This window comes from Camelus ferus, chromosome 3, assembly GCF_009834535.1.
Source record: "Camelus ferus isolate YT-003-E chromosome 3, BCGSAC_Cfer_1.0, whole genome shotgun sequence".
Lineage (NCBI taxonomy): Eukaryota > Metazoa > Chordata > Mammalia > Artiodactyla > Camelidae > Camelus > Camelus ferus.
This window is the reverse complement of record NC_045698.1, coordinates 57,730,567-57,740,101: the sequence shown is the minus strand read 5'-3', so window position 1 is coordinate 57,740,101 and position 9,535 is coordinate 57,730,567. Positions and strand designations below refer to the sequence as shown.

The 9,535-nt window shown below is 33.5% G+C and overlaps 1 pseudogene; it reads right to left on the bottom strand.

Moving 5' to 3' along the window:
- Positions 1-250: 250 nt before the first annotated feature.
- Positions 251-463, bottom strand: LOC102506316 (annotated as a pseudogene).
- Between the last annotated feature and the right edge of the window lie 9,072 nt (positions 464-9,535).

The following is a 9,535-nucleotide window of genomic DNA, read 5'->3' as shown; positions in this document are numbered from 1 at the left end:
TGATCACTTCATATCTCTGTGTCACATCTGGTTATTCTCACAATATTTAAAAAAATTATTATTATTATTATTATTATTATTATTATTATTATTATTATTATAATATTTGTTATCAATGATCTTGTTGTGTGTGTGAATGTGTGTGTATCTCACAGGTATGTTTTTTTCATGCACGAGGGCAGCAGCAAATCTACAAGTCAACACAATGTCCCACATTCCCATCCAACAGAGCCAGACCATGTAAAGGTGGTTAATGGTGACTATGAGCAGGTGCAGGACTGGAAGCTTTCAAAGCTTTACTTCTTTTATCAACAATTCCGATTTTATAAATGGTGAAGCCCATCAACCCCATTTCTACCGAAATCTCCTGGTAAACTTAGGTAAAGTAGGGCTTCATGGGGAACCAAACATTTTTTATAAAGCTTTGAAGCATCTCAATAAAGGCCAGCAGCTCACCTGAGGCCCCAATCCACAACCAACTGATCAGTAACCTTGTAATTGTTTTGGCACTTTTTAGCAATAAAATATATTTTAATTAAGGTAATTATGTATGTTTTTTGTGCGACATAGTGCTATTGAGGACTTAATAGACTACAAGTATAGGATAAACTTAACTTTCATATGCACAGAGAAACCAAACAAAAAAAAATTATGTGACTCTTTTTATTATGAGTTTTGCTTTATTGTTGTGGTCTAGGACTGAACATGCCATAACTACAAGGAATTTCTGGATAAGGGTATTTTCACAAGCACAGTTACATAAGGGAATATATTCTCTAAATACTTTTTCTGTGCACTTAATTAATGTATACGATTTGGTCATTTTTCTCTACTCTTAGACAGTGTTGTTAATTTCAGATTCTAAGGATAGAAACTGTGTGAAAGGAAACACTTCTTTTGGGGGGAAATTCTTTTTAGCACAAAGGCTATAAGGAGCCATGTGTTGATGCAGGAGTAAGAAAAAGACACTTGATAACACTAAAAATCAAACAATGGTATAAAAAGAATATCTACTTTCATAGGAAATTAATCATTATTAAACTTTTAGTAATACTAAAGAAGGAGTGTAAACTAAAGATAATTTCAGTTTCAGAATAGATGCATCTGGAATTATTACATATAAAAGTTAGATTTAAGTGGCCATGATGGCTGAGCTCACATTCTGCCATGGGTGCACCAAAATTACAACTATTTACAGAGCAACTATCTATAATAATGACCTGAAGATTAATGGAAAATATTTTCTACAACAAAAGATATAAAGAAGGAACAACAATGGGATGGTAGGAGAGGAGAGATGTAGTATAGCCCTGGATAGGCAACCTATAAACACAGGAGGATAATTATAATTGCAGAGGTTCTCCCTAAGGAGAGAGGGGTCTGAGCTGCACATTGGGCTCCCCAGCTTGGGGGTCCTGCAATGGGAAGATGAGCCTCCAGAAAGTTAGGCTTTTAAGGACAAAATGACTTGTGTACTGGAAATCCAGAGGACTATAGGAGACAGACTCTACTTTCAAAGGGTGTGCAAAATCCCACATCCTGTGAGCCCCAGTGTAGAGTTCATAATTTAAAAGAGGCCTGGATCAGCCCACTTACTGATCTTGGAGGGCTTCCTGGAGAGGCAAGAAGCATTTAGGACTCACCCTGGGGCATAGATGCTGGCAGCAACCATTTTGGGAGTTCGTTGTACCATGAGAAAACAGGTTATGGCAAATGCCATTGTGGAGTCCTCCCTTTAACCTATTAGCACCAAGGACATACCCACACACCAGCAGCTGGCACCAGTTCCAGAACCCTCACACTGAGAAGCCACATGCACTGGGACCCAACCCTACCCACCGGTAACAGACCTGGTACTTCCAGGGTCCCCTAGTAAGCCATACTGGGATTTGGCCTCACACATCAGCAACCTGGCAGCTACTACATGAGGCACAAAGCAGCCACTGTACCAGTCAACTGGGTTGGGGGCCAGCCCTGCCTAGCAGCATTCCTACAGTAGTTGGCCCTGCTATAGCATATGGGCCCATGCAGCCTCAAAGGGTGCACCCCTAGAGCATAAAGATCTGGTTACCAGAGATTAGTGTGATGCTGGGCCCCACAGGACATCTACGTTAGGCCACTTCTCCAAGATTGGGAAATGTAACCTACTTACCTAATACATAGACATAAAAAAGAGAATTAGGTAAAATGAGGAGACAGAGGGATATGTTCCAAAAGAAGGAAAAAAACAAAAACCCTAGAATAAAAATTAAGTGGAGATAAGCAATCCATCTGATAAAGAGTTCAAGGTAAGGATCATACAGATGCTCAATGGACTCAGAAGAATGGATCAATAATGTGAAATGTTTAACAAAGAGTTGAAATATACAAAGAATAAAACAGAGCTAAAGAATATAATGACAAATAAAAAGTACACTAAAAAGAATTAGCAGTAGATTAGATGATACAGAGGAATTGATCAGAGAACTGGAAGACAGAGTAGTAGAAATTAACCAAATTGAACAACAACAAAAAAAAAGAATTTTAAAAAATGAGGATAGATCTCTGTGACAACATCAAGTGCACTAACATTAGGGGATACTGAAAGAAGAGAGAAAGGGATAGAGAACCTATTTGAAGAAATAATAGCTAAAAACTTCCCTAATCTGGGAAAGGAAATAGACATCCAGGTCCAAGAAGCACTGAGTTCCCCAAACAAGATAAACCCAAAGAAGTCTACATAAAGATTCATAATAATTAAAATGGTGAAAATTAAAAATAGAGAGTCTTAAAAGCAGCAAGAGAAAAACAACTAGTTACCTACAGGGGAATTCCCATAAGATTATGAGCTTAGTTTTAAGTAGAAACTTCGTAGTCCAGAGGGAGTGGCATGAGATATTCAAACTGATGAAAGGAAAAAAACCTACCACCAGGAATACTCTGTGCAGCAAGGCTGTCATTCAGATTTGAAGGAGAGATAAAGAGTTTTATAAACAAGCAAATGCTAAAAATGTTCTACACCACTAAACCAGCTTTACAAGAAATGGTAAAGGGCTTTATCTAAAAGAAAAGAGAACTAGAAATATGAAAATTGCTAAAGGAAAAATCTCATTGGTAAAGGCATACCATATAAAGTAAAGGTAGTAAATCAACCATGTATAAAGTAGGAAGGTTAAAAGACAAAAGGAATAAAATCATCTATATCCACAATAAGTAAGTAAGGGATACATAAAAGAGAAAGTTCCAAACTATGATGTCAAAATATTAAATGTGGAGGAGGTAGGGGAGTAAAAATGCAGGGCTGTTAAAATGCATTTGAACTTTAAGAGTTCATCAACTTAAAATAATCATGTGTATATATAGGTTATTATATATGAACTTCATGATAACCACAAACCAAAAACCTATAATAGATACATACAGATGAAAAAGAAAGTAATCCAAATATAGCACTAAAGGGAGTCATCAAACACAAGAGAAGAGAGCAAAAGAAATGAAAAAAAAAAACTAAAAAAAACAAGAAAACAAGTAACAAAATAGCAATAAGTACATATCTATCAATAATTACTTTAAATGTAAATGGACTAAATGAAACATACTTCAACATACCACATATGATACAACTACAGTCAAAATCATACTCAATGGTGAAAGCGTTCACTAAGATCAGGAATAAGAGAAAGACACTCATTCTTGCCACTTTTATTCAAGATAGTATTGGAAGTTTTAGCCACAGCAGTCAGATAAGAAAAATAAATAAAATGAATCCAAACTGGGAAGGAAGAAGTAAAACTATCACTGTTCATAATTGACATGATACTATAAATGGAAAATCCTTAAGATGCCACCAAAAAATGATTAGAACTAATAAATGAATTCAGTAAAGTTGCAGCTATGAAAATTAATTTATAGAAATCTGTTATTTTTCTACACACTAACAACAAACTATCAGAGGAGAAGTTAAGGGGAAAAATGCCATTTACGATGCATTGAAAAGATCTAATCAAGGAGGTAAAAGACCTGTATCAAGAACACGTAAGCCAACGGTGAAAGAAATTGAAGACAACACAAATGGAAAGATATACCATGATCACGCATTGAAAGAATTAATATGTTAAAATGACCATACTACCCAAGACAATCTACAGATTAAATCCCTATCAAAACACCAGTGGAATATGTCACAGAACTAGAACAAATAATTTTAAAATTTGTGCAGAAACAAAAGACCTTGAGTAGCCAAAACAATCTTGAGCTAAATGATATTACAGAGCTAAAGTAATCAAAATACTATGATACTGAAACAAAAACAAACACATAGATCAATGGAACAGAACTGAGGGCCAAGAAATAAACTCATATTTATATGGTCAATTAATCTAAGCAATAGAGTTAATATAAAATGGGGGAAGGATAATCTTTTCCATAAATGTTGGGAAAAATGGACAACTATATCTAAAGTATCAAAATGGACTACTTTCTCACATCATATACAAAAATAAACTCAAAATGGATTAGAGACTTACATGTAAGAACTGAAACTATAAAATTCCTAGAGGAAATAATAGGTAATACTTTCTTTGACATCAATTTTAGCAGTTATTTTAGTATATCTCCTCAGGCAAGGGAAAACAATGGCAAAAATAAACAAATGGGACTACATCAAATTGAAAAGCTTTTTGCACACTGAAGGAAACTTTGAACAAAAAAATACAAAAACTCTCTACTAAATAGGAAAATGTATTTGTAAATGATATATCTGATAAGGGGTTAATATTGAAAATATATAAATAATTAATAACTCAATGTCAAAAAAAACCCCACAACCTGAGTGAAAAATGGGAATATGACCTGAATAGACATTTTTCCAAAGAAGATAAACAAATGGTCAACAAACACATACAAAGACCCTCAACATCACCAGTCATCAAGGAAATGCAAATCAAAACCACAATCAGATATCACCTCACACCTGTCACAATGGCTATTATCAAAAACACAACAAATAACACATGATAGCAAGGATGTGGAGAAAAGGGAACCCTTGTCCATTGTTGGGGTGAATGTAAATTGATACAGCCACTATGGTAAACAGTATGAAGAGTTCTGAGAAAGTTACAAATAGAACTACCATTTGATCCAGCAATTCAACTTCTGCGTATTTTTCTGAAGAAAACAAACACTAATTTAAAAAGGCATATGCACCCCTATGCTCATTGCAGCATTATTTACAATAGCCAAGATATGGAAGCAACCTAAGTGCCCATCAATAGATGAATGGATAAAGAAGAGTGGTATATACATGCATTGGAATATTACAGAGTCATAAAAAGGTGATATCTTGTCTTCTGCAATAAAATGGATAGATGTGTTGGGTATTATGCTAAATGAAATAAGTTAGAGTGTGAAAGACAACTATTGTATGATTTCATTTATATGTAGAATCTAAAAAACAAAACAAGTGAACACACATACAAAAACAGAAACAGTCTCATAGACACAGAGAACAAACTGGTGGTTGCCAGAGATGAGTGGGGTGGTGGGATGAGGAAGAGTAAGAGGTTCAAACTTCCAGTCATAAAATGAATGCCATGGGGATGTAATGTACCACAAAGGGGATATAGTCAATAATATTGTAAAAACTTTGGATGGGTACAAATGGTAACCAGCCTTAGCATGATGATAATTTTGTAATGTATAAAAATATTGAATCACTCTGTCATACCCCTTAAACTAATATATTATAAGCCAATTGCACATCGATAAAATTAAAGAGATTTAAAATATTCAGTCAAAGTTTAATGGCATAAGGAGAGATGTAGTTGATGAGTTTCTATGGTGAACATCATCATAAAGGAAATCTTCATCCTATATAATTCATCAAATTATAAATATGTATTCTATTACCAGTCTGGCTTAAAGTGATTATATTCCCACAAATAAAATTTTATTATCTTTGGTTACAACACATAAAGCACAAGACAGCTCATGCATATAATTTGTCCTCTGAAAGATTTTGATTGAGAATTTTACTTAACTTCAAGGATATTATTTTTGAAGTTTTTAAGTTCTCTCTTTTAGAAGTAAATATGATATTCATCAAGTTTTCTTTTGGCCTACCTAGTTTCTCTTGTGAACATCTTGCTTCATCCTATTTTTCCTTTCATCAGAAATAATTTAAAATTGGATATAGGGATAGAAAATTAGTATGTATTATATCCACATTCTCATTTCTAGGTCCAGATAGATCAACTGAATTTAAAATAAAATGAACAAAACAATAGCAGTGTGACTGATATCATTCCTTCCAATAATCAGCATTACTGAGAAATACTTATCAGCACAAATCCCCTTAATCTCAGGTACCAATATGATATGATGTTAGCTTTTACTGAGGACAATAATTTTTTTCTAAATTCCAAGTTCCCATTCAACTAGCCTTTATATTTTCATCATCATTATCATAGTAATTATAAATAAATATTAATCATTAAATGTATGGGAAGCACCTCTCTAAGATTCTTACATATACATTACCTTAATTAATACAGGTAATGATCCTATGAAGTAGTTATTACCTCTATCAACCAGGTAACAATTGTAAGGTGTTTAAAGGGATTAAGTATGGTCCAGGGTCATACAGAGATTAGTTGCAGAATGAGAGTTAAATTCAGGTAGCATGATTTGAGAAATTGCACTCCTCTATTTAGAGATGGCTATATTGTTTTTGCATTTTTTTTTATTAAAGTGTACTTGATTAACAATGTTAGTTTCAGGTGTACAGCAAAGCCATTCAGTTAAACATATATATGAGATGGCTATACTTTAACTTCAATAAAGATTTAAAAATTGGAGTGAACATTAAGGTAGAGTTGAGAATAACAATTTGCAATCACAAAATATTTCTTAGAATTGTAAGAAAACATAGTGAAATCTTGGTAATGTGCTAATCTGTGCTTTTTTTTTCTGTTTTACTTTTTATTGAAGTATAGTTGATTTACAGTATTTCAAGTGTACATAAAAGTGAGTCACTTGTACATATATATGTATAGATGTATATCTTCTTTTTCAGATTCTTTTCCATTTTGGGTATTACAAGATACTGAATATAGTTTTTTGTGCTATACAGTAGGTCTTCGTTTATCTATTTTATATGTAGTACTGTGTACCTAGTAATTCCAAATTCCAAATTTATCTCTCCCCACCTTTCCCCTTTGGTAATCATAACTTTGTTTTCTATGTCTGTGAGTCTATTTATGCTCTGTAAGTAAGTTCACTTGTATCATTCTTTTTAGATTCCACATATAGGTGATATATATTTGTTTTTCTCTGACAGATATCTGTTGGTGGACATTTAGGTTGCTTCCATGTCTTGGCTATTGTAAATAGCTTTACTATGAACACTTCACTTTATTTTTTAAAAATCTTATTTATCCCAAATGTTAAATATAGCAGAGTGGACTTAAGGACCTTAGAAAATGTAGTCTCTTTTAAAACTTCTTTAAGTCACTATTAAATATTTAAAATGTAAATAGAATTATGAATATGGAATTTTATTTACAATATATTACTTATGACGACTAAGAGCCTATATGGAAATTTATGTAATTTTTCTTGTGAATTATTTTCTGTCAAATGGTAAGTAATTTTGGAGAATGCTATCTTCCAAATTTACTTTAAATCATCCCTTCAAGGACTTATTTACACAGATTGTACTACCGTAAAATGAAAAGAATTAGAGTCAACTATGAAAGTGCTTGTTTTCTAAACTTGAGTGGATATAAATTCATCTAGAAAGAATGTTTATATTTAAATACATAAATGTATGATGTTAACTGGCAATTTGCTATTATATTTACTATTTCCAAAAGTTAGAATGGCTTTCTGAGGTTATTTCCATGTGTAATAATTTTTTTAATTCAGTTTTTTTTTACTACAGACATGTATTCATTAAATTCAGTTTTTAAAAAATTCATTAATATCAAAGTTAAAAATCCATAGAGGTGTGGTGATTGTGATCCATGATCTTTCTTGCCTAACCAACTTTTTCTTAAAATGTGTTCATATGAATATTTTATTGATATGAATCACTGCCTTTTATGTAAGTTTTTGAACTTTTCCAAGACATTACCCAATATTTCCTACTAATCTCTCATAAATTTGTATAGAGACTGTTTATCACATTCTTCATTTTTCTCAGCTATCTTAATGGATGCTGCCCATTAGGTTACTTTAGACAATGCATTCAAAATATACTAAAAGTGGATTAACTAAAATTTTAAAAATGATACTACTCATATCAATGTGCCAGATATGATTTTAGTCTCTCAGCTCCAAATACATATTGCACTGCCTGCTCTGTAATCCTGGAACTGGACCCTATAAATACTTCATTGCCAGCTGTCATGAGGCTAAGCTTTGTCAGTAGATTGCACCTGAGGGACACTAGAAGACAAAGGGGTTTCTCCTCTGGGGCAGGTGAGTACCTGTAGGCAGGATACTGGAGTGCATAACATTTCTGCAGTGCCCAGCTCTTGCACCAACTTTTGTAGCACTAGGCTTCCACAACATCTGGCTAAACAGAGGCAGGTAGACTTCACCTTCTCTGAACAACCTACCCCAGCACCCAACTCAGGCAGCTCTGAGCCTCAGTGAATGTCTTCACTACCCAGAGTCACAGCTATTTTCTTTCCAATGATATCTGGATCTCAGTCTTTGGAAGTGATCAGGATGGAGAGGAAATGCTTCCATTTGTATTCCTTTCCTTGGGTGCTCTGTTTCAGCTGTAGTGGTAGTTTTTGTACTTTACATCTTCTACTCTTATATTCGTTAGAGGTTTATTTACTCCTTCCTAGCCAATCCTCTGTTTCTCTAATTCCCTGTTACAGTTAGTAATTCTTCATATTGAACTTTTCCTATTCAAATTATTGAATGGTTTCTCTCTCCTGATTGGTCTTTCATTAACATAACCAATAACAAACAGTTATGTATACTATACATCCTCAGTGAGACTGATGATTATTCATTGTACATTGTTGAAGAGGTATCTGTGTATAAGATATGCCTAAGATATCTATGGAGTAGGTAGAAGCCCAGGAACCCACCAAGAAAAGGATTTATTCATAATACAACTTCCTTCTAATAACTTAGCTTACAGCGACATTGAAACATAGCTAATAGGGCCCTGGAAAGCATTTGATTAGAGGAGGTAACTTGCCTACGCAAAGAAATTAATGCAAATCACCACAATAAGACACTTTTAAACAAATAAATGTGTCAAGTTCCAAGTCAATTTTACTTTTACATTGAAATAAATAAATTTAATGCATGAAAGTGCAAGAGAAGTAGTCATTCCCAGGCAATTTTATATTCCTGTTGTGATTAAGTGATGCATGAGTCCACTGCAGATTTAAAAGGTTTAAAACAGAATACACGTCAATTTGAAAAATATTTAAATTCACTTCAGATATTTCCACTCTAAAAGTGTCTATTAAGTTAGGAGTCAATGGAATTCTAAGTAGGAAAAAATAAATGCTAATCAAGGAAGTGACTTCAT